The sequence below is a fragment of the Macrotis lagotis genome, chromosome 4 (assembly GCF_037893015.1).
Source record: "Macrotis lagotis isolate mMagLag1 chromosome 4, bilby.v1.9.chrom.fasta, whole genome shotgun sequence".
Lineage (NCBI taxonomy): Eukaryota > Metazoa > Chordata > Mammalia > Peramelemorphia > Peramelidae > Macrotis > Macrotis lagotis.
The window spans coordinates 255,373,183-255,399,912 of record NC_133661.1 but is presented as its reverse complement, the minus strand read 5'-3'; the positions used below and the strand labels follow the sequence as shown (position 1 = coordinate 255,399,912).

General features: G+C 39.3%; 1 protein-coding gene across 1 annotated transcript in view; it reads left to right on the top strand.

The window, feature by feature from the left end:
• Positions 1-26,730, top strand: part of TTC9 (tetratricopeptide repeat domain 9) — a 52,949-nt gene that overhangs the window by 2,704 nt on the left and 23,515 nt on the right. The window lies entirely within an intron of this gene.

Here is a 26,730-nt window from a genome sequence, read left to right as displayed (position 1 = left end):
GATTCAATCTCACCTGTACCCTGCACTTTCAAACACCATGTGCTTCATGAGTACCTCTGGGGATGCTGGGCACTGTTGCTAGGTAAATCAACATTTCCTTTTAAAAAATTGAAATGAGGGTCATTTCTCAACATTGTCCATTTTCACATGTGGAAGAAAAGGAAAAAGGAGGTTCACAGCAGGGAGAGCAGTCTTCTTAGATTCAAGAATCACACAGACTCCTTAGGCTTAGATTGTTGAGGAGAGGAGGCAGCTGGGGACAGCTGCATAAGAAATCACCTTGGTCACTTGGGTAAATTCATGCTGGGGCTCTTTTCCTATAGACCTGGCCTAAATTAGATCTGGGGAGGTTGATGCACTTCCACTGCTTCAGTGACTTGCTGTCCTTGAATGATAGGAGAATGAATTTTTTTTAACATTATCTCTGGATGGAAAAAGCTGGAAAGACTACAAAGGAAGAGAAAAAAGCATTATATTATTCCATAGATGGATTGGACCACTTGTAAGACTTTACTGTCTCCCATTCACCCACGGGAAAACTGAGAGCCCAAACAATGACAGTCAGAGTCAAATGAAAAGATTGTAGTCTGCCTCCAGCTGAGCTGCTGCTACTAGTAACCAGGCAGGTTTGAGGCATCAAAGTCTCTGAAGATTTTCTCTGATCTGCCCTCCCTTTGCCTGGGCTGTATAAGTCCATAGTGGGTGGAGCAATGCAGGGGCTGAGGAGGGAACCCAAACTGGGCCAGAAGTGCTATGGCAATTAGGATGTTGCTAAGGGGGAATCTCTGCTTCAAGTAAAAGGTGCAACATACAAGATTTTGTGAAGCAGCACAGACTGATTGGAGCAGCTTCTCTCAGCTCTGGGGACTCCTTTCCAAAGAATAGAAAGGAGGCACTGCCCAACATGCCAAACCAGGCCAGCACTAAGTGAGTGAGTGTCTGCTGGGCTGGGAAATGGCAGGCTTTCACGCCACAGTGCACAGGTGAATTGCAAAGTGTAAATGAGTGACCTGCATTGAACTCATCCATTTTTGGAGGGATGTTATGATTTCCCTGGACTTGAAGTGCATTTCTTTTATAGCAATTTCCCTAGAGGAAGGAATTTCAATGACTGCCCGGTAATGATCAAGGAAGAAACGTAAGCCCTACTGGGGCACCCCAAGGAATCTCTAAGCCATAGAGACCCCAGAGGAAGTACATTCCTCTGTATCTTCATAGGTTGCAACTGTCTCTGACCTTGAGTGCAGCACTCCTTTCTGTTCTTAGTAGGCCCACTGGAATGCAGCTTGATCCAGTGGAAAGTGATGGTTTCTGAATCAAAGGACCTGGGTTTGAATCCTGCTCTGTCCCTTACTATCCCTGTGACCTTGGGCAAGTCAAGTCACCTCACCCTCTTGGAATCAATTTCCTCATTTGCGAAATTAGGGGATTGGTCTCTAAGGTCCCTTCTAGCTACATTGCTATAAATTTAGATGATCTGATGGGCAAATGGCCCAACCCCTTGCTTCTGGCTTTCTGGCTAGGATGAATTCAGGAGCTGGCAAAAACACATTGATTTTTTTAATGTCTTCAAATGAGGTTTGAGGATCAAATATCAAGATTATAGAAGAGTAGTCATGGGATTAGACCATGGAACTAGGAGGCTAAGACTTCTTTTCCCTGAGTCACTGTCTGACCTTGGAGAAATCTTTTCACTTACCTTGACACTTCCCTAGGTGTTAAAATCCACTTTTCTCACCATTGCTGTCCATAGAACTGAAAATGTTTAGAAGTTTCTAAGGAATGGTGTGAAGAATTAATATCACTCAAGTATTTGTAAAAAGACACCTGATGTGATGAGGGTAGACATCAGAAAGAGCTTTTTGACTGTAAGAGTAATTAGCCAGAATGAGATTCTAAGGGAGACTGTGAAATCTTCTTAGAGAAATGGAATGGACATCTTATGGTTTACAGAGTAGAAGATTGCTTGACATCCCTTCCCCCACCCCAGACCAGGTTTATCCTGGAAAGGTTTTATAACTGAAGAACTGTCCCACTAAGGATAATTGACTCAAAACTAGTGTAGCCCAGAGGCCAAGAGACAGAGCAACCAAGAACAACAGGTCATGTTTGTCATTCCTTCAGCAGACATTTCTTTTTTTTTAGGTGTTTTTTTTTTGCAAGGCAAATGGGGTTAAGTGGCTTGGCCAAGGCCACACAGCTAGGTAATTATTAAGTGTCTGAGACCGGATTTGAATCCATGTACTCCTGACTCCAAAGCTGGTGCTTTATCCACTATGCCACCTAGCTGCCCCAGCAGACATTTCTAAATAGCTGTTTGGTAATCGGGCTAGGTGCTGAGGGGCTTTGGGGGGGCAGGGCTCATACAAAGATATTATTTAAAAGGGTCTCTAACTTGTACATTGTCATCAGTGTAATAGTAATTAGAATGTAAATAAATGAGAAGAGTATAAAATACTATAAAATCAAATAAGAGATTTCTAACTTAGGGGATCTTGAGAGACTTCATTTAAAAAAAAGTGGCATTTGAGTTAGGCCTTGAAGGATAAATAGGTAAGCTGTTAGGTTGAAAAGGGGGTGGGGAAGGGTGAATCAAGAGAAGACATTCCAGAATTTAGGAATAACATGAGCCAGGCATTGAGATAGGAAGATGTGTTTAGTGTTCAAGGAATAACAGATTGTCCAATTTGGCTGAAATATATGTAAAAGGAAAATAGTAGGAGATAAGGTTAGAGAGGGTGGAACAAGATTGTGGGAGTCCTCAGAAGCCAGGTTGTTGGAAATGGTAACACAACGTGAAAAGCCTCAGGAGGTCAGATATCACACACGCAGATTTGTGCAACTGCTGTATTTCATGCTGGAGGTACTCCATGGTGCCAAACAACCAAAAACTTCAATGAGTTAGCCTGGTCTCTCCAAATGCCCAGCTGTTAGCTTTGAGTAGGCTTTCCATTTTCCTCCAAACAGTTGATAGCATATGATCTTAGCCACAGATAGCAATTCCAGCAGCTGCCAAGTCTTAAGGTTTAAAGGATGATGACATCAGATTTTTAAGATTTTCAAGTGAATTTTAATGAGAATAAAGTTATAGATGAGGAGAGAATTTTGAGTCTAGGCCATTTTCATGATTTATTTATTCTCTCAGTCCACAGAACCACAAAAATCTATTAGCTTGAAAAATCTTTTCTTTAGATACACCCTCACACCCCATTCCCAACTTCCAAAACTGCCTCTTCTGACAAAACCCAGAAGGGATAATTCCCTAAATTCCTCAAAGAGAACAAAAGTCCTCTTTCTTGGCAGTATGCCTAACACTTTGCTCTCTTAAGAATAGGTGCTCAATAAGTGTCGAAAGAATGAATGTGGGAAAAGGGGGAATGGGAGAAAAGTGATTAGGCAGTGTTGGACTGAAGCAAAAAACAAAAAACAAACAAAAAAACCAAATAAATGCAAAAACAAGATCAGAAACAAGCCCCTTAAGAAAAGACTTAAGACAGACCTGAAAATGACTTCATCTGTATAATGGACATCCTATTTCTAGCCTTCTTAGTTGGGGGGGGAAGGGAGAAGGAGAGAATTGGAACTGAAAATAAACAATTTTTTTTAAGTGAACAGAAACAAAAATAGAAACGACCTACAGAAAGGGTCCTAGTGAAAGGGGCTCACTGGGTACTTGACCTGCACTGAAGGATGAAAGAAGTAGGGCTGAAAAAAAAACTAGAGCAAACCCTTTAGGGTTTCTCATTGGGGCCTATTGAGAGAAAGTATTGGGAACATTTTCCTCAATGCAGTTGTCAGTCAACAACTACTTATTAAATATTTACTATGTGTAAATTACTGTGCTAAACCTAGACTGTGCTAGAGATACCTAGAAAGGCAAAAAACAAGCCCATCCTCAAGGAACTTACATTCTAATGAGGAAGACTATAGTGAGAAAGGCCAAAATAGGTCTTCTTCTCAGTCTTTGATCTTCTTTGGGAAGACCTTGTGCAGGCCTTTCCTTGTCACTAGGATGATGCCCTGGAAAGAGAAAGAAAGGGAACAATTGAATATTCTTCCTCTTTACAACCATGGAGACCCTTTGAAAGCTTAATATCACTTTCAGTATGTGAAATCTCAATTGGAAGAAGTAGTTGGAATAATGAAGCATGAGCAAGGAATAAGTTTACGTGAAGAAGAGTTGTTTGGAGGCTAGGTTGGCAACTCCAGACCCTGGTCTTCAAGTCACAGCAGTGGTGTGTGAGATAGTATCTAAAGAATCAGGAAGGCCTGGGGTCTTTTATTTCCTGGCTTTGTGACCTTGGGCTAGTTGCTTAGACTTTATGAGTCTTCTTTCCTCATCTGTCAATTCAGGATAAGGTCCAAGAGAGGCAGTGTGACTTGGCAGATAAAGTCCTGGTCTCCAAGTCAGGATGAGCTGCATTCAAACTCATCCTGTGATCCTGGACAACACACTTCTCTTAGTATCCCAGACAACCTCTAGACCCATAAATCACAAGAAAGCAATTGATTTGCAAGATTCTCTCACTAGAGATTTCCCTGCATGAATGAAATCACAAAGGTAACAGGAGGTTTATTTCAGCTCTGGAAAGACTTGTAAGGACTTTCTCCTATAACTAGAATATTCACAGTCTCTTAGAATTCCTAGTTCCCTTCAAATCTCAGTTCTTCTGCCACCCCTTCCATAAGAACTTTTTTGATTCCACCCCTTCCAAGCTAAAACTTACCTCTCCCTGAAATAATTTTGTATTTACATTATACATATGTACATGTACAAGTTTGTCCTGATAAGAATACAAGCTCCTTGATGACAGTTTTATTTTTATCTTTTAATCCCCAGTGCATACTAAATAATGGATACAAAGTAAGACATCCTCTTCTCAAAGAAACCTGTTATCTATGCGATAGGAATGCCTTTTTTTTAACATGGATAGATGGTCATAGATTTTGATCCAAATCACCATTATAGTTGGGAGGTAATATGCTAGTTCACCATGATACTGGCCAATGCAATTGGCTCCTAATCATCAATATATATGGTAGGGTGGCCTGTACTATTCCCTTCTCATTGTTATCTGTTGAGAAATGATCCTTCAGGGATGTCATAGGTAAAACTATCACCCAGGCAGTCCACAAAGGGTCTGAAGGTAATCAAAGGAAGAGTCCCCTCTACAAATCCTTATGTGGAAAAGTAGATTGAGTAAAACAGGGTAGAATCTTGACAACCCTTATTGGTCTTTGTGACAATAAAAATAACAGAACAAGACCCAGGATGATAGTCAGGGTTTGTATCAGTTTTGTGCTCACTAGCTCTAAGACCATGGGAAAGTCATTTTATTCCTCTAATGACCTCTGAGTCTCTTCCAACTGCTAAGAATCTCTGACCTCTGTCCTGGAGATATAATGCCTTGCTTTCTGAATCTATCAAAATATTGAAACTGGCAACACTGACCTTTCTAGTTGGCAACAAAAAAAAATGTTTATGAGAGCAAGTTGGCTGAATTGTCTGGCAATAGCACCTGCATACATTATCAAGGGCACATTAGCATCAGAAGTATTTATCTACCTTGACTTTAGTGTCTGGGAACCATCTGTGGTAAGTCCTAGCACTGGTAAGCCTCTGATACTTAGGTCTTTTTCAGCTGGATGCCTCCCATCCATCCAACTCCAGGTTCTTTCTTACACCAAAAGGGTTAAGAAGAGCAGGGGGAAAAGGAGTGACAGTAGAAACTTAGAAGAAGACCTTAGCAAATCTTTTTGGCAACCATAAGGTGATTATTTTTTTTTGATGGATTAAGGTCTGTGAAACACAGAACATCAGCTCTCAAGTGCAAAATTCTACCCTAGCAGGTTCTTATTGGACAGTGGTTAAGAAATGATGAGGACATGGGGCAGCTAGGTGGTGCGGTAGATAGAACACCAGTCCAGGAGTCAAGAGGACTGTGTGACTTGGGCAAGACATTTAACCCTCTTGCTTTGCCAAAAAAAAAAAATTGATGAGAAAAAACATGGTATTAGAAGAAGGAATACTGGAAAGTAAAGCTATGAGAAGGAAAAAAGAGAAGAATATGATTTGCCTACTCCAGTGTGCTTTTTGAGGTTGGGGGGAGGGGGGTTGGTGAGGCAAGGGAACTATCTAGATGAGTCGTATCTGCTAAGAACCATCACCTTTTGCAAGGGATTTTTAGAAGTTGTGCCTTCTTGTGGTTTAATGGACCAAATCTAGAGGAAACCCTATAGGCTCCTTCCTTAGGGGTAGTTGAACTTCAGCCCAGCTACTGAGCTGCCCAGATAGAGCCCCCGCCCTACCTCTAGGGGTGGGTGAAGCCACTTGGCTCTTGAACTGGTCTGTCTAGTACAGAGTCCTGTCAGCAGGTGCTAAATAGCTACTTGGAAGAGAGTTAAATATCCTGTGATCAATTATGGAGCTTAGCAAACCGGATAGCTGGCTGGGGTGAGAACTGATACTTACATCATAGAACATTGAGACTCAAGGGAATGAGGAAACAGCAGTATAGAAGGTGGCAAAGTGAATGGAGCACTGGACCTGGAGTCAGAGAGTCTTAGGACTGGCAGGGACTCAGAGGAAATAACGTGGGGCTTTTTTTAAAAAATGCATTTTACCTCACAGGAAAAGAGGGTTTGACTTGAGACAGCTGGAGAGGGACAGGAGCAGGGAGGGCAAGGGAAGAAAAGGTAAGCCTGCATTGGGTTCACAGTTACCTGAGAGGGGCAGCTATATAAGACCAAATAAAATGTTCAATTTCACCTGAACATGAGGTGATCATGAGCAGAGTTGTCAATCACACCTTTAGAATGTGACCCAGAGCACTTCCAAACATTCTCCGAACTAGTTTAAAATTGGGAAATATTGAGCCAAAGAAATGAATATACAGTAAGTGGTACAATGGGTAGAGTGCTGGGTCTGGCATCAGGAAGACTCCTCTTCATGAATTCAAATTTAGTCTCAGATATTTCCTAGCTGTGTGACCCTGGGCAAGTCACTTACCCCTATTTATATCAGTTTCTTCATCATGAGCTAGAAAAGGAAATGGCAAACCACTCCAGTATCTTTTCCAAGAAAACCTCAAATGGGGTCAAGAACAAGTCTGAAATGACTGAACAACAACAAAAACCCTAAAGTACTATACAAATACTAGCTATTTATATTATTGTTATCATCATCATCATTTCTAGGGCAGAGAGAGCCTATTTCAAGAAAGATTCCATTTAAAAAACTGGTGCTTTTTGGGGGGTGTTGTTTGGGGGTTTTTTGACCTACTATACTCTATCATCCAATATGTTAATTATTCCTCCAAGTTTCTCCTCATCTGCTTCACCCAAGTCATTGATTAAAAATGCTAAACAGCACAGGAGCCAGGGTCTGTGTTGGTTCCTGAGATACTGGGACAAGCAATGTGGTCCAAGGCAAAATAAGAGGGATATAATTTAGATTCATTGATTCTTCAACTTTAGGCCTTTTGTGTTCCCTTAGAGTCCTTCCCCCCTTCTCAGGTCCCTTTTGCTTTCTAGTTATGTCAAGTTCTATATCTTTCTTGACCATTTCCCCTCTACAAGGGCCATGCTGTGACCTAATTCCTCTGGATCCTTTTCTCAGTTAACTAGGGGTAACAACTGGGTTATCACCCAGCTAGTATATTGACTAACTAAGGTATTGTACTTTGTAGAATTTTTTACGTCACTGATAATATACCATAAAATGATGGAATTGGACTAGACGACTTTTGTCATCCTTTTCAGTCTAAATCTATATGATCCCATGAATTCCTTAGGGTTATAACTGCTGAAAAAGCATGTGAATTTTAGGCATTGGATAGTCCATTTGGGGTGGGGTGGGAAAAAATATTTTCTGGTCTGGTGGACAAGCCTCCCCACCCCCCTACCCCCACCCCTGTAATTAGATCGTGTAATTTGTTGTTGGATGGTAGATAAAGAGAGGCAAATTTGGACTTGCTGTAGGAAAAAAGCCTCTTAACAATTAGAGCTCTTCAAAAGTGAAATCAGTTGTAATCAGGAAAATTGTTCCTCAGTTGTTCGTCACTAGAAGACTTCTTAACTATTTGTATGAGAAATTAAAAAGGGATATATAAGTTGGTCCCCAAGGTTCAGCCAATTCTGAGATTTAGCAGATGTGTCCTAACCACCTAGTTTTATTGTATATTCATTTCTTTTGCTCAATATTTCCCAATTTTAAACTAGAATCTGTGGAAGTACTCTGGGTCACATTCTAAAGGGTGTAATTGACAACTCTGCTCATGATCACCTCATGCTCAGGTGAAATTGAGCATTTTATCTGGTCTTATATAGCTGCCCCTCTCAGGTAACAGTGAACCCAATGCAGGCTTGCCTTTTCTTCCCTTGTCCTCCCTACTCATATCCCTCTCCAGCTGTCTCAAGTCAAACCCTCTCTTCCTGTGAGGTAAAATGCATTTTTTAAAAAAGTCTCACTTTATTTCTCAGAGTCCCTGAAAAATCCTAAAACTCTCTTACTCCCAGGTCCAATGCTCTATCCACTTTGCCACCTTCTATACTGATGGGTTTAATGGTGGAAGGGTGGAAGGTCAGTCATGTTTCTTTAGAGAAGAGTCTATTCTTAGACTTTAGCACACTCAGTTCCTGTACACTCTTCATCACTTCTAGAAGAGTGATGTTGGTGAGAGTTGGTCTAGGTATAGGCAGGTAGCATTTGTCCTCATAGTCATAAGACTCTTTGAGGCAGTTTATAGGCCATGATTTTATAGTAAGAAGATAACATTCTCACTCTGATAATTCTGGTTGGTTTTTCTTCTTTGATGTCTTAGGCAGAGAAAATGGGGAATGACTAGGTATATCAAAAAGGGATAGAGAACTACATGGTACAATGTTTAGAATATTGGGTCTGGAGTCAGAAATACTCATCTTCATGAGGTCAAATTTGATCTTAGACACTTACTAGCTGGGTGACCCTAGACAAGTCACTTAACCCTGATTGATTAGAAAAGGAAATGGGTCAAATTCAACTGAAAGACTACTGAACAAAACCGAATAAAATCAGGAATGCAGGAATATGATAAGGAAGTTTCTAGAAAATGAAGAGGGTGTGTGCCTGATATCTAGGACAGAAGCAGCCTATGCCAGTGAACTTTACAAGTCTCAGATTCAAAATTGGCTTCAGATTTTTGGACTGTCATATATTACATCATCCTTAAAAAATATCCTCTTCTTGAAATTAAGGTGGAGCAGTATTTTTAAGTTCCAGGTATTCTTTTTGAGTAAAACTTACTCATAGTATAGCATCACTTGGAGAGGCAGAAGTTGAAGGAAGAAAGGAAGTCTCTTTTTTGGTAGCTCCCCACCTAACTTCCATTAAAAAAATGAGGTACATGTCCTCATCTCTTAGGGGATTTACCTTTTATTATTCTGCTAATAACCACTGGTTCCAAGAGGTTAAAACTTTGTGCTCAGCTTCTCTTGAGTCCCACTTATGATCCCAACTCCACTGTTCTATCCATTATATTACAATGCCTCTCTAGAGATCATTGAGCTAATTACAAATGAAGTCACAGAAGAAGACATCTCTTGGGAGTTTTGTTCAAACAATAGCAGGAATAGAATGGCGACATCACTAAAGGCTTCTGTCCTTGGAGAATTTTATTCCTCTTAGTACAATATAAGCTTCTTAGTGATGAATACGGTTTTCCTTTGGTTTCTAGCACAGTTCCTTTCTCATAGCAGTTGCTTCATAAATTCTGATTTATGTTTTATTTTTACTCCCTTTTCAGCATAGGTTTGGGATAACCAGGTGAAGCAGTGGATAGAGTGCCAGGCCTGGAGTCAGGAAGATTCATCTGGCCTCAGGCACTTACTAGCTTGTTCGATCGGGCCAGTCAGTTAGTCCTGTCTGCCTCAGTTACTTTAACTGCAAAATGAACTGAAAGGGGAAATGGCAAACCACTCCATTTGCTCCACACTTCTTTGTCAAGAAAATTCCAAACAGGCTCTCAAAAAGTCAGACACAAGTGACTGAACAACAATAATAAATGTTGAGTTTGACAAATTGAATTTCAGCAATATGTGGAAAGGCCACATTATAATGAACTAATGATAATACCAAGTCACTTTCTAAGGTACAAATTTGCAGAAGCATCCATTATCATGGATGCTTAGCACTAAAAGGGATTTCAGAACTCATCTAGCTCACTTCTCTGGCATCCCTGAAAGGGTCAACTTTGCTTAGACTCTTTCCATAAGAGTCTGCTCATTCTGCCTCTGGGCAGCTCTGACTTTTAGAGAGTTTTGAATTGAGCTGAAATTGGGGTCCCTATAGATCCTGCTTACTGGGCCTAGTTTCCTATTCCAAACGGAGCTCTTTGAAGACAAATCTCTAATCCCCATTGAATCATTTCAATTTTAGACTCAACAGCCTTTGCTCCTCTGACCATTCTTTGTATCATATGATTTTCAGATTCTATTTCATCCTGATCTCCTTTCTCTGGATGCATTCCAGTTTATCAATATGCCTTTTAAGTGTGTGGTGTCCAGAAGAGATGTGGTCTGACCAATGGGAAGGACACTAGAATTGTGACTGCCTCCTACCACCTTGATGTTCTTCAGTTGTTTTTCAGTTGTGTCCAACTTCATGAACCCATTTAGGGTTTGCCTTCTCCTTCTCCAGTAAATTTTACAGATGATGAAACTGAGGCGGACAAGGTTAAGTGACTTAGCCATTGAGTGTCTGAGACTAGATTTGAATTCAGGGAGGTGATTCTTACAGTTTTCAAACCCAGTACTCTATATACTGTACTACTTAGCTGCTCCATGCTGTAAACATTATTTTTTCTATTAATGTAGCCTAAATTAAAATATACTTTTTTTTGTTCACCATGTTACACTGTTGACTCAGCTTGTTGACAGAAAAACAAAAACAAAATACTTTCACAGAGTCCTTTTCACATAGACTATTATTAGGTCATATCTTTCTTATCCAGTATTTTTACAGTTGACTTTTCTTTTAGCCTAAAGGCAAGACTTTATGCTTATCCCTATTAAACTTCATCTTGTTATTTTAAGACTTTGACAGTCTTGGTAGTCACTGACGCTGAAATCTATTTGCATTAGCTTCTCTTGCTTCTTATTTGGGATTGCCTTTCTTGCCTTTTCCCAATCTGAACTCTACCTTCCTAAAGGGTTTAGGATCTTTGATTCCAGAGGGCAGAGTCCACTGTAAATTACATACTTAGATTAAGGGGGCAGAAATTTTGCTAAAGTATCTGTACCAGAAGCATTCGGGTGAGAGGCTATCATTGTTCTTGGTGGAAAACTTCCAGCCAGGTCTAGTGATCCACAATCATAATGCCAATTGAGGCTGATGGATTGCTTGAGTTTGGGAGTTCTGAACTGCAGTGGGTTAGGCTGATAGGTCTATATTAAGCAACCATTGGGTTGCCTAAGAATGCAGCAAACTGATTTAGGTTTAAGAGAGGTTGAATTTCCCATGCCAATCAGTTAGTGGGATTGCCTACTGAGAAGCTTTTGTACTTCCAGTCTGGGTGAAATGTAGAGACCTAGACTTTAAAAAAAAATAAACAAACACAATCCTTTGTTTTTAAGGACCTCTGCTATCTAGAATCAGCAACCTTAGTCTCATTAACACTGGGAAATATCAAAGGAGGTGGTCCACAGGATCCAGAAAAAGCTTCTTTTCTTTCCCCAACATTTAACTACTGATAAAATGAGACTTAAGAACAACAGACCCTCAAGGGTCTTACAAATCCTCCCATTGTAACTATTTAATTATAAAATGCTTTGAACCAAAGATGGATCTCAAAGCAATTATACCTACCTTACCCTAGCAATCCTCACAATATACCTAGTGAGACACATTCTTTTCATTACCGAGAATCGCAGATGGCTTGAGGTTCAGAAATCAAAAAGTAATCTGCCTAAGATCCTATAGCATGTCTGTGGCAAAATTAGTTATAGGGAGAACCTAGGTTTCTGGACTTTTAGCTCACTTCTGAACTCAGCATTCATTCTAATTCTTTCAGATTATTTTAATAATGACATCCATCTTACTTCAAACACAGTACATGTTTTATAAATGTTAAATTGATTTGAATTTTATCTCAGTGCTTTTGAGGTTCCTGTTCTAACAGGTGATGAGTTTTCCAAGGAGTCATCATCATTTGGTTCTCCTCAGTCTGTATTTTTAAAGCAACTGATGAGGGTTTGAGGTCTACTGAGTTCTGTGGTATACAGAACTTGTTACCTTGTTTTCAGTTAAGCATTATACTGTAAATGACTGAGCCAGCTAATTGAGATTTGTTTTAAGTATTATTCTTTTGTAAATATACCAATAATTCTCAGGACTTAAAAATAAAAATCTGTAGATGGTCACATAAACACTAGCTGTGAAAGAGACTGTTTTAGGGAGAAAGCAGAAAGGTCTGCTGGTAGTAAATGTCAAAGGTCCTCTGACTGGAGATGGGGCTCTTTCCACTGTTCCATACTCTCCCCTTTCACATTTGCAAAGATCTCTCTACCCCTCTGTCTACATTCTCTTCCTGTAAGAGGTGCATGGAACTGGCCCTGTGCATAAGTTCTTTGGAGCCACAGGGGACCAGATTACTAAGCACTTAGTGATGCAGAGCTCACTGTAGCCTCTACCCCACATCTCTGCTGGGGAAGGCCCTGACTCTCCCTTGCCTCTTCACATATTTCAAATCCTGACTTGAAAGACATGGTGAAATAAATTCAAAGGGGAAGGGAAGAATCAAGCAACATTTATTAAATGCTCATTATGTGCTAGGTAGGGGCAGCTTGATGATGGCCTGGGGTCAGGAAGACATCTTCAAAAGTTCAAATCCAGCCTCAGACACGTCCTAGCTGAGTGACCCTGGACGATACCCTGTTTGCCTCAGTTTCCTCATTTATAAAAGGAACTGGAGAAGGAAATGGCAAACTATTGTCATAACATTGCCAAATAAATTCCAAAAGGGGCCACAGAAAGTTGGAAAAGACTGAAAAAATCACTTGACAGCAACATTATGTGCTAAACTTGCTGTGCTAAGTTCATTACAAATATAAGATTATATAATGTTCACAATCACCCTGTGAGGTAGGTGCTAGTATTATTTCCATTTTATAATTGAGAACCCTGAGACAAACAGAGGTTAAGTGACTTACCTAAGGGCATATAACTAGTACATATCTGAGGCTGAGGCTGAATTTGAACTGGATTCTTCCTGACTCCAGGGTTCTCTCTACTGCAACACCTAGCTACCTTGACTTAGTTTGGTCAAAGTCTGGACACCAGATTCCTCATGTGTAAATGAAAGATTTGAGGAAAAGGAAGAAGCTTGAATTGGGAAGTAGGAAAAAATTACGGTTTGGTCTCACTTTTGACTCTAGCTATCAAAGGCATAGCACTTCCCCTCTGGATATTACACAAACAGATTCTATCTGTCTGCCTCTGAGACCTGGTCAAAACTTGATTTCAGAAACCTTAGCATGAGCTCCCCTCATTCCCTGTATATGTCCCCTGCTCTTAGCCTTTATTTCCATCCCCAAACAAACTCCAAAGGCTGAATTCTGAGGGGACATGAAATTTGCCAAATGGGCAAACCAATGTCTGCTCACAAATAAATCCTTTGCCCATTTTTAAAAAACAGCCAGGCCCCCTCTCTCATAGCTGTGGCTTGGCCTCACTGACTCCCTGACAAATAAAAGCAGTGCATTCATTGTATCCAGAGTTATTGTGCCAGTGTGGTTTAGGAGAGTATTTTATGGAATACATAGTAACAGTAGTTGGCATTTCTGTTAGCTCGCCAGGTTACAAAGCCATCTTTCATAAACATTGTTTCACTCAGTGCTCCCAACAATCCTCTGGGAGCTAGGTAGTTCACTCTTCATTATCATCATTGTTTGACGTGGAACTGAAGGTTGGAGGGGTTAAGTGCCCTTGCCTAAGGATGCCTAAGTTAAAAAAAAGTCAGAGCTGGAACCCAGGACTTTTGCTTCCAATTTGATTGGACTTTTGTGTTATATTACAACGAGCTAAAAATTTATGTGCATCCTTGAAGAGAGAATCTCTTTAAGGAACTAATGATCACCACTAATCTCACCTAGGGCTTCCATGAATGCCTTAGGAGAACCATGTAACACCCTAGAAATGCTGCCAATGAAGAGAGAACTAAATATCTATCTTTCAGAAGCTACCCAGGGTTGAATGAGGGGAAAGACCTAGAGAAGATCACTGGATTGAATAGTTTTAAAATCTTTTTGAGAGCAGTAAGGCTTGAGACATGAGTGATAAGAATATAAAAGCAGCAAATATTTTTTTCCTCATTCTAGAAACCTGACAGTGAAAATGAGGAGAGATGTTGAAAGGTACTATGGGTAAAAGGAATGGAAGTTTTTTGAGGATGGAGGAGATTTAACCTTGAGGAAAGAAAGCAGGTTTTGAACAACTTGCTAAGAGTTGAACAGAGAAGAATCAAAATATTAACTGGACAGCAGTGAGCACCCAGTTGAGATTAGAGAATATGAATTGGGAGTGGATTTAGTTGGCATACTTGTAGGTGACATTAGGCAGCATGGGAACACAGTGGAGAAAGCAGATGGTCAGTTTGACCTTAGGACTGGAAGGGTATGAATGGCCACAGAACAAAGGGCCAAGGGAATGCAAGCGATAGATAGAATTGAACAAGTTGGTTATTGGAAGGAAAGGAAGGCCTAAGTTGGGATAATAGGGGAGAACAGGGAACAATGGAAAGGCCAAAGAAAGTAGTGAGAATAAAACCTAAGAGTGAGCCCTTGAACGAGCTGAAAGGATAAGAGATGGTGATTAGAGGGAAGAATTTTAGTACCTAAGATTCTGCTTTGGAAAGGGATGAAATTTCACATTGTAGTTGAAGGAATGATACCTGATGAGGTTGGTAGAAAGGGAGACCTAAGTCTCTTGATGATTGAGAGGAGAAATGTGAAGAGGTGAGAGAGAGATAGGGGCTTCCCCAGCATGTCTTTTGTCCAAATAGCAGATTAGAATAGGGGATAGGGGAGAGACTGTAAACTGTACAGGGAGAGATTATAGAGGACCAGAAAGGCCTTTGTAGATGTTAATGGCAATTGAGTGGTGACCAGAAGAGTTAAGACCTCTTGTCTATAGGATCAGAGGGTTCATATTCAGTCTTCTACATTTACTATCAGTGGGACCTTGAGTAAATCACCCTTTCTAGACTTCTTCCTCATCTATAAGATGAGGGAGTTGGACAGTATCAGGGATTCTTGATTTTTTGTGCATCTTGATCTTTGGCACACTGGTGAAACTTAAGGACTTCATCTCAATATGCTGCTTTAACATTTAAAAAAAACCATAGAAATACTAAGGAAATCAACCATATTTAAATATAGTTTTATATATATGACATCACACATATATACACAATATATCACACATGTTATAACATATTCACATGTGTATAAATATATATAGACATGCATATATGTATGTGTATATATATATGCAACTCTATGATCTCTTTTCATCTAATTATGTAATTATTCATTGATAATGTCCTCAAGTCTATTTATATGCTTCTCCATTACTCTTTGGGAGACTTAGAATTAATTCTTCTAAGACTATAATATTCTATAATTCACATCCATTCAACATCTTTGGAAGAATATTGGTATTAAAAAGGAAGATTTTTGGTTCAGAGAGAATCTTCTGTTTGTATACACTGTACAACTTTCCAAACTAATCCATCCCACTTGTATTTAAATCTGGACCTTACTCATTGTCTGTTCTCTGTTTCTATTCTAGATAGATAGCAATATAAGTATTCATAACTATCTATATCTGTAGATAAACAGAGCTATAGATCTATTAGTTTAGAGATATGGATTATATGCATATAGATTCACAAATTATTTATTGACCTATATATCTTATCTAGCAGCTAGGTGGTACAGTGGATAGAGCACCAGTCCTAGAATCAAATTTGATCACAGACATTTGACACTTAATAGCTTTGTGACCTTGAACAAGTTACTTAACCCTGATTGCCTTACAGCCTGGGTTCTCTCTAGTTGTCCTGATTCATATATGGTCACTGCATCCAGAATGCTGTTGAAGAGAAAGTGAGACTAGTGACTTAGCACAGTATTTCATCACTTAAATTCATTTCATTGTTGTCATGACCTTGGTGCTATGGTCTTTTTTGAGTACATTATCAATAAATATATATATATATATATATATATATATACACAAACATACATGTGTTTATATTTATGTTAAGATCTCCTGGCCTCAGTGATTCCTTGTGGTTTTCTGATTCTCTTGTCCCACATTCTCACTTCTTTGTGGTCAAATCTTATCTTGTATTAGATTAGAAGTTCCTAAGGGAACTGTGTCATTTCATGTTTTTCTATGCAGAATGCCTGGCCCAATGCCTGTGGAATGTACATTGATCCTGGAGAGTCCCAATTGTTTCATAGTTGTATACTCAGCACCTAGCCCAGTTCCTAAGAAAGAATAGGCTCTTAATAAATGCTTGTTGTTTGATTGTGCTTCATAACTGTTAAATTGAATTGAATTGAATTGAATTGAATTGAATTGAATTGAATTGGGAGATCAAGGGAAAATTGGAGTTCTAGGCTGACAACCACAACTTAATGATACAGTCTCCCCTTTATTTGATTAGATTTCTCTTAGAGTAGAACAACCAAATAAATACAGAGGGAAATAGATTCAGCACCCCCCCACACACACAGACACTCCTCTCTCTCTTTTTCTCTCTCTCACATACATACAAAAATAGGTTTTTTTACTTGATGTTATTTATTTTTCACATCAAAAAAATTTCTTCCAGGATCTCTTTCCTCTCTTTCCCTTTCCAGGGAGCCATCTCACAGAACAAATATTTTTTGAGAAAAAGAAGGGAAAAATCAGCAGAACTGATCAATGTAATGAAAAAGTTTGAAAATAGATACAGTGTTCCACACCTATGGTCCTTCGACTTCTGCAAATGAGTAGGGTCAGAATGTTTTCTCTTATCTCTTCTTTTGTTGTTGCTCCTCATGTCTCACTATTCATGATCCTATTTGGGGGTTTCTTGGCAAATCTGGAGTTTTGCCATTTCCTTCTCTAATTCATTTTACAGATGAGGAAACTGAGGCAGGGTTAAGTGACTCTCCCAGGTCATCCAGGTATCAGAGGCCTTACTGACTCTGGTCCTGCTCTATCCACTGTACCATCTAATTGCAATGGACAACTTTGGGACCAATTAAAATCAGGTTTTTTAATCTGACATCTGTGAACTTGGATAGGTAAAAAGATTACATCTTTATTTTTACTATCTTCCAACTTAAATTTAGCATTTTCTTCAGCAATTTAAAAATATTATTTGCTTCAAACACTAGCTGTATGACCTTGAGTAAGTCACTAATCCTAATTACCTCCAAGAAAAAAAACAACCAAAACATGTTATTCTGAAGAGTCCATAGATTTCACTGTATGGTCTAAGTGGTCCATGGCATCCGGTAGCTTTGAAGCAGTGTAGCAGATTGTAATTTTGTTTCTCTAGCAAGGATTCTAGAAACAAAATCTTCAGGCCCTCAAAAGCTGAGGGCAAATATATTCATGAAAAGGCTCAAGGTAAAAGACATGAGTTTATACTTTTATAAACTGAAATCTAGTCATCTTTAGGAGTCACCCTGTGGTTTTATCTCATCCCAAACAAAATTGATCTATCATTTGGAGCAGAAGGGAAAAACTTGTATATGCTTCATAAGGGAGAAAGGAGAAAACAGCCAAGTATTGGTTGAAGGCCACACCTTAGCACTACATTTGGTACGTTACATAGTTTGTGGATTCCTCTCATACACAGAATTGAATACATTTGGCAAGCAGGAAATCTTCTAGGCCTTACAACAGTCCTTCAAAGGAAAAGTCAAGGTTGTAAACATGTTTATCATCATTTCATAGACAGAAAATTGAGAACCAGAGTCAAAAGTCAGAGGAACCAGTTTCAAACTGGACTTCCAAATGACTCCACTCTCCATCTTTCTTCTTTCAACTTCATAGAACAAAATGCCCCACTCCTCTGGAAATCCTCTGGTGTTTCCCTCCTTTCTAGTTTCCTTTTCTGTATTTAATTATAAACTTCTTGAGGACAGGGATTGTCTTTTTTCCTTTTCCTTCTTTGTAGCCTCAGCTCCAGGTACATCATAGGTGCTTTTGGATTAAATTGAAAATTATAGTTCTTCTACTTATCCCCCATGAGGTCTTGGGCCTCAGTTTCTCCATTTGTAAAATGAGAGGCCCATACCAGATGATCTTAGCCTTAAATCTGATTCACCTATCTAATCCCTAACAATTTGTTGGCAGAACTGAAGAAGATGGTTTCTAAACAGTAGCTCAGACTTGCTTAAAGGGGTCAGAAAAGAGGGCCCACTAAAAATCCTTTCTTCTTCCTTAAGGGCTTCTGGGAAGGAGTCTGGAGCTGGGACAGCTTGTTTTCCTCACACAATTGTCTTTTAAAGCTCTAAGCTCGACTACTCAATAGAATTGGTGGGAGGTGAGAGAGGGGGAGGGGAAAGAATGGAGAGGTGCCCAGGGGACTTCCAAAAGGCTCTCTGCCTGACAGTTGAATTCTGATGAGAATCTGTCCCTAGTGATGGAAGGAGAGGAAAGACTACAGCTGGAAGATGAAACTGCAGGGGGCTATCAGCTAGAAAATATCCTCTCTCCTTTCCCCAACTGTTAATTCACAGGGTAAGTTTTATCTGGATAAGATTAGGAAGGAATTGGCTCAGATCCCCATCACTTCTTTCTACCTACTGAGCATTCAGTAATTTCCCTTCTCTCCCAGCTGCTTCCTGGCCCCCATAGAGATAACCCCCTTTAGAAAGGAGGGGAAAAAACCAAAACCTAATTAGAAAAAAGCTATCACCTAGATAAGAGGATTGTTTATAGATAGACTTAAGCATTGATCCACTCCCCCTCCCCTTCCCGACCCCCCCCCAGTCATTTTAACCTCTCTGTGTCTATCTCAGTTTTCTCATCTGTAAATTGGAGATAAGATACCCACCTCTCCAAGCATCCATTTTAGTCTTAGGGCCTGTTTTGGGCAAATAACATGAATTTATGTGGTTTCTAGGAAAACAGTTTGTGTCAGTTCTTACACAATCAAAAGAAGAGGGGTCTGCCTAGAAGATTCTTTGAAATCAAATCATCCTTAAAAAACAGGCTGGTTCACTGGCCCAGAGATTTGTGCGAAAGCTGAACAATAAATCCTACTACACTAAAATGAAACAACTCCTTCCCTCCCCTGCTATTTCCACTTGGCCATTCTGTTGCTAAAATACTAGCTCTAAGATTTTAACCCTGCTTTTATCTCTCTAAGAATGAATTTCCCCAGTTCCTGGGGGGGGGGGGGGGGGGAGAAGGAGGACTAGGCTGGAGTAACTCCACAGAGGGTTAGTCACTAAGTCAGAAAGGAAAGGACTCCGAAATCACTTCACGGGCTACTTGGAATGTCATCCCCTTGACTGGCAACAGGTTTGTGGTGTTGACTAACAGGCCACCCACAATGTTAACAGTTTGCTCCTGAAATTAAACTGATCCTCCCAGAGGCACTTTTCTGGCAAAAATGGAAAGACATGAGGAGAAGGGGAGGGGTGGGGGAGAAGGGAAGGCATTAAGTTAACCTTTTGGCAAATGAGTTGCTTCTTTCTATTGACTTAACTGGCTTTCCTTCCAGTGAACCTGACTAGCCAGTTCCGGAATCGTTTTCCCATTCTTTCACTTCCTGCTTTTCTTGCCTCAGGTCCTGAACTTCAGGGATCTGGGTTTGTGGCTCCATAATGTTGCAAGGGAAGGTTCTCTTTCATCCAAAACTTTCAGTTACAAACCACTCCATGAAGGGTTTGTTCTTTATGAATGAGCATATTGCCACATTCCTGATGACTGGGACGGTATCTGAATTGACAGGAGTTGAAACTAGACCTTTCTAGGAGATATCAATCAATCAACAAGTATTTATTGTTGTTCAATTGTTCAGTCTTGTCTAACTCTTTATGACCCATGAGCAGTATTGTCCTTGGGGTTTTCTTGACAAAGATACTGGAGTGGTTTGCCATTTCCTTCTCCAGTGGATTAAGACAAACAGAGGTTAAGTGACTTTCTCCAAGAGCCGGAGGCTGGATTTGAATTCAATTTTTTCCCCAGCTCCCAGCCTAGAGCTCTATCTACTGAGCCTCAAAGTATTAAGGACTCCCTTAGCATCAGACACTATGGGGATACAAATTCAAAGAATAAAAAGGAGGGGTTACTTACATTCTAATGAAGAAAACAAGAGCATAGATATAATGTGAATAAAAATAAATACAAATATAAACAAGGGTAGTTTGGGAGGAGGGACACTAGCAGTTGAGGGAGGAGAATAGGGATTCAAACTAGGCTTCATGGGGTTGGGGTGTGGGGAAAAGATAGTGTCTGAGCTGTATCTGTCTTGAAGGAAGAGAACAACTCCAAGACTGAGTTTAGGAAGGAGTGAATTCCTGTCATAGCCAGTACAAAGGCAAAATGGGAAGATGGGGAGTTCTCTGAAAAACAAAGAGCCAGTTTGGCTGTATCATGATGTACAAGGGGGGAGTAACATCTAAGGAGGATGGATGGGGAAGATAGATTGGTTTGGGGCAGGCTGTGTAGGATTTGAAAAGGACTTCTTTTGTATCTAGTTCAACAATTTGTTACTGTTTCAAAAATCACAGTTTCCCAGACTGTTCGGGCCTGAAGCAAGGCCAATGTGGGGAAGGGCCCAGTTAACATGCATAATTTCTTATATCAAGTTCCTTATTTTCCCCTTCCATTTTTCCAGATCCAAGCAGAGTGCTCTTCATGCAAGTCAGTATTACTAAATGATTGAGTGATTGTTCCAATGAGGTAGTAGCTACAGAGCTGTCAGGGAGATGATTAAGGCAAAAATTGCCCAGTTATCATTTTTTTAGACATGCAGGAATCTTCACGATTCTGTTTGACAAAGACACTGGAGTGGTTTGCCATTTCCTTTTCCACTTCATTTTACAAGTGAGGAAACTGAGGCAAACAGAATTAAGCGACTTGTCTAATGTCACAGAGCTGGATGTCTGAGGCTGGATCTGAACTCAGGAAGTCTTCCTGATACCTGTCCTGCCACTCTCTTCACTGAACCACCTAGCCGAAAGGTTACTACTAGTAGTCTTTCATTTATCTCACACTATTCCTTTTCATATAATCTGTGAAGGGTCAAAATAGACTTGTCACCATTCTTCAAATTCATCCCACCACTGCCTATCTTCATGTCATTGTTAAAACCATCCCTAGAATGAGTCTCAAATACCATAACCTCCCTCCCCACAACCTTTCATATCCATCAAACCCATTCAGTAAATATTTGTTAAATGTTTACTATTGTAAGGTGCTAGGGATATAAAGACAAAAACAAAACATTCCCTACCCTTGGGGAACTGTCATTCTACTAAGTAGAAAACTAGGTAGCATAGAGGATAGGGTGCTGCTGGACTGACCTAAGTTCAAATCTAGCTTCAGATACTTACCAGCTGTGTGTGATTCTTGCTAAGAAGACTGAACCCTGTTTGCTTCAGTTTCCTTATTTTTAAAATGAATTGGGAAAGGAAATGACAAACTATTCCAGTATCTTTGCCAAGGTTAAAAAAACCAAATAGGGCCATGAAAAATCAGAAACAATTGAACAACAAAAAGAGACTTCCTGAATGTGTAACTCAGGATAAATTTCTTAATCTGCCTCAGGTTTCCTCATCTATAAAATGGGGATAATAATAATACCTACTTTCCAACATGGTTGTGAGGATAAAATGAGGAAATGCATGTAAATAATTTTCAAATTTTAAAGTGCTATATAAATGCCACTTATGTCATCATCATTGTTATTATTAATAGTACTATTAGGAATATACAACATATATATGTATAAAATATCATGTAAAATTATCTGATGGTTCAACAATTTGTTACTCTCTCAGAAGTCCCATGCAGTATGATCCTGAAGTCAGGCTGGGGAGGGGGTTCAGCTAACATGAATGGGTCATCATTTTCCCTACCATCCCCTTATGTTCTCATCCATTTCTCAAGAGCAGAAAATTGCCCTTTATTTGTTTTCTCCACTCCCAGAGTAACTAGCACAGTGCTCTATACACACTAACAGGGGTATGAGGGAAGGCTTCATGGTACCTGGCATGGTACCTGAACTGAAATTTGAGTGAAGATGAAAGTATTTAGAGGAGCAGAAGAGGAAGACATATATTCCAGATCTGGTAAAATGACTTGTAAAAACATCAGGAGAAAAGAGATTGAACAAATTCTGGGAATAGCTAATGAAACATTTTATTTGTTTTGAGGTTTTGGGGGGGGGTTGTGAGGCAATAGGATTAAGTGACTTGTCTAAGGTCACATGGCTAGTAAGTATCAAGTGTCAAAGGTCACATTTGAACTCAGTTCCTCTGACTCCAGGACCACCTAGTTGCCTCTAATGTGATGTTGTCCTTCATTTTTGAAGAAGACTGTGACATCAGGGAGAAGAAGCCATGACAAGCACATGAACTATATTTGAATGGGGGAAGGTGCTGGGCTAAGACACAAGCCTCGCTTTCTCCTCCAGAGCCATCTGGATCCAGTGGCCAGATATGAATCAGAAATGCTAGAGATGACCCTGAATTCAAAGCAGTCAGGGTTAAATGACTTGCCCAAGATCACACAGTTAGTATCTGAGGCTGGATTCAAACTCCCATCCCCCCCGACTCCAAGACTAGTGCTCTATCCATTGCACCATCTAGCATTTTGATGGGAATGGAGCATCCAAGAAAAGCTGCAAAGGTATATGAGAGCGAGATTGAGAAGGGTGTAAAGTCAGGCTAAGGATTTTATAGATAGATGTATGGTTTAGGTAGACTATTTTGGAGTTGGGGTTTGAAAAATGGATCAGAGAAGTTAGAAGCAGGGAATCCTACTAGACTGTCTTAGAATCTATGGAAGAGATGATAGGACCCTGATCTAGGTTGGGGGCTCTGTGAAGGGAGAAAAGGGTATAATTAGGAGTGATGCTGTAGAATGAGATTTGACAAGTTTTGGGAGTTATGAGAGGTAAGAGAGGAAAATCAAATGGCAAAACAGCATTCAAATTGGAGAAAACTAGAGTCAAGAATTATATTTAATTAGGACAATTAGAAGAAAACCCTGAGGTTTTGAACCTGTGTGCCTGAAAGGATATTGGTACCCTCAAATGAAATAAGGAAATTTGGAGGAACATAATGTTGGGGAGTGGGGAAAATTATGGTGAATTTTGCTTTTGGATATTTTGAATTTGAGACGTCTTTCAGGACATTGAAGGGATGCTATCAAATAGGCCCTTGGTGATATCAGAGTAGAGTTCAGGAGGAAGGTTATAAATCAATACAGAGATCTGGAAGTCATCTAAGTAAAATGATTTTTGAAATGAATGAATAAAAACATTTATTAAGATCTTATTCTTTACTAAGCACTGTGGCATACTGCAGATATAAATGCATAAAGCAAATCAAAAGAGCCCCTTCCCTCAAAGACTTTACACTCTAATGGGAGATAACACATATTGGATAGTTCAGCAAAAGGAGTTGTGTGTCAGGAAAGTCCCATAAATGTTGAGCAGAACAATTTGGTGGTCGTCAGTTAACATTCAGAGGCAGCAATAATGTTGTTTTTCAGAACTTGAAGTGGAAAGGTGGGGTAGAATGAAAAGGTAGAAAATGGCAGGATCAAGAAGAGGCTGCATTATCACAGGTATTGCCAAAATGAGTGGTCCAGTTATTCCCAGACATGATCTCTGTGGTCATCTTAGAAACTAGAATAACAACAATGGGGGTAGCTAGATGAGAAGGAGAAAAAATAGGTTCTAGAACACAGTTATGATTAATACCCATACTAAAGTCATAGAAGAGGGAGATGATACTGTATATCAAAGGAGGCTGAGAAAGAGTGTTCAGTCTCATAGAAAAACTAGCAGAGAGCTGTGTCATAGATGCCAAGGGAGGAGCAAATGTCTAAGAGGAGGAAATGGTCACCAGCATCAAAAGCTAAAGAAGGATAAAGGACAAAAGAAAAAGATGAGTGGATTTGGTGGGTGACTTTGGTTGCCCACTATATCCATCTATGACTTATTTTACTTCTTGGCCATCTTCTCTCCTGATGCCACCATCTATCTCATTTACTGCCTAAATTAGTTTCTAAGCTTTTTTCTTTCTTTCTTTTACATGGTGATTGTTTTATAACAGTTAGGCTTTTGCTAGAAATAATGATAATCAAGGTTACTATCTGTCTTTTGCACTGCTGTTCTTCAGCATCAATGACTTAATTGAAGCAGTTGCAATTATGTAGTGTTTTCTTGTCCTCTTTAGTTTTTCTTTCTAATTAGGTGCTGATTTTGCCATTGTTCTAAATTATCAATATTTTGACTGCATACAGATTCTCAAAATACTTCCATATCAGTAATCATTTATGGTCTCTTTCAATTTTTGTGCTATTCATCAATGCTCACCAATTTAGTACCTTTAGAGCCATTTTTAATTTTGTCCTAATATGCAGTGTCCCTATAGGAAGCTAGGTCGATATCCCTTTTTTAAAGTTTCTTCTCCTCTTTACATGACCTGCTACTTTTCCAACACCATTATTAGATTTTGGGCAAGAACATATAGCCTCACTTTACAGACAAGGAAATTGAGGCACAAAAGGGTTAGGTAACTTGCCTAACTTTCAATTCTATTCTGGAATGTGATCATGCTCACCTTTATAAAGGTGAGACTTCTTAGTAGTCTCCAAGAAATTACCTCTTTCATTCTTCAATGTGAGTCATATTTTCCAATATATTTATTACCAGCCTCCCCTTTATTATTATTACTGTATATATGTATATGTATTTATATAGACTTAGTTTAAAGAAGTCTATCAAGTTCTTGGATAGCAGGGAGTCATAGTCCCCCTTGAAATGTAATGTGGTAGGAGCGGCTAGGTGGCACAGTAGATAAAGCACTGGCCCTGGAGTCAGGAGTACCTGGGTTCAAATGTGGTCTCAGACACTTAATAATTACCTAGCTGTGTGGCCTTTGGCAAGCTACTTAACCCCATTTGCCTTGCAAAAACCTAAAAAAAATGTAATGTGGTTCATAAATTTTAGTTTTCTTCTTAGTGGTATATATATATAAAATTCCCCAATTACATGTTAAAACAATTTCTTAACAATGTTTTTTAAGTTTTGAGTTTCAAATTCTATTTCTTAATGGAGGATCCCTCTCCTCCCAACTCCCAAATGGTAAACCATCAGATAAAGATTATACATGTGCAATCTTGTAAAACATTTCCTTAGTCATTTTTATAAGAAGACTAGAATAAAGGAAAAAGAATTAAAGAAACTGTGACAAATAGCATGCTGTATTCAAACAAAATAAGTTCCTTTTCTAGAGACAGATAGTATACTTCCTCATTAGTCTTTTGGAATTGTCTTGGGTCATTATATGGCTGAGAATAGCTAAGTCATTAGCATGTGTACAGTGTACAAAATTCTCCTGGTTCTGCTCATTTCACTTTGCATCAGTCATCCTAAATCTTTCCAGGGTTTTCTTTAATCATTCAGCAATAGTCTTGGTAGACTTTTTGCTTATATCAGACAAGGAACCAAAGGATCTCATGAAATGGTGTATTTTATTGGGTACATGATGAAACTAACACTCCAATGCCTTTATTTCTCAAAAGGATCTCTGAATTATCTTAAAAGTTAGCTGCAACATTTTGCCTTCTGGTGTTAAATATTTATGATGTTGAATATGTATATTTTATATTCATGATGTTGAGTCATGGTGTTGAATATTCATGTAATTCAGTTTTTCAAATAATTTCTCAATATATTGGTCATTATTTAAAGATTTCACATTTTAAGTAGTACAGTTAAGTTAATGTTGTGGTTTCATTGGTATAGGAAACTTCCAGATAAAGAAATTCCTTCTTTACCAATTCAGTTTGGCACTTTCTCTATAACTTTAAATATTAGAGAGTTGCCTAGATAATGAAGGAATTACAGTCCTTGCTCAAGGACACAACATCAGTGTCAAATGTTCTTACTTGCTCTGAGGTCAGTTCTTTATCTATTAGAGTATGATGCTTTTATAAATTTTATAAGTTTGATGATGACGTTTGTTCTTCATTCTCAAAGACCATGACATCAGGGAGGTGTTGCCATGACAAGCATATGAATTATATTTGAGTGAGGCTGCTGTACTAAGGCACCAGTCTCACTTTTTTCCTCCACAGCCATCTGGGCCCAGTAGCCAGATATGAATCAGGATGACTAGAAATGGCCCTAGATGTAAGGCAATCAGGGATAGCTGACTTGCACAAGGTCACACAGCTAAGTATCAAGTGTCTGAGCCCAGATTGAAACTCCCATCTTCCTGAATCCAAAGTTAGTGCTCTGTCCTCTGTGCCACCTAATTGCCCAAGCTAAGGTTTATAGATGATCTAAAATCTGTGTTATTTATAACTTCATCAAGTGCCTTTTTCTACCATTCTAGCACTATTACTACAGATTGAGGCAGGGAAGCACCTAGAGCAGACAACATTTTTTCCCTTTATTTCATGGGTTACTGTGGCCAGTGAGCTCAACATCTCATGACCAGGTC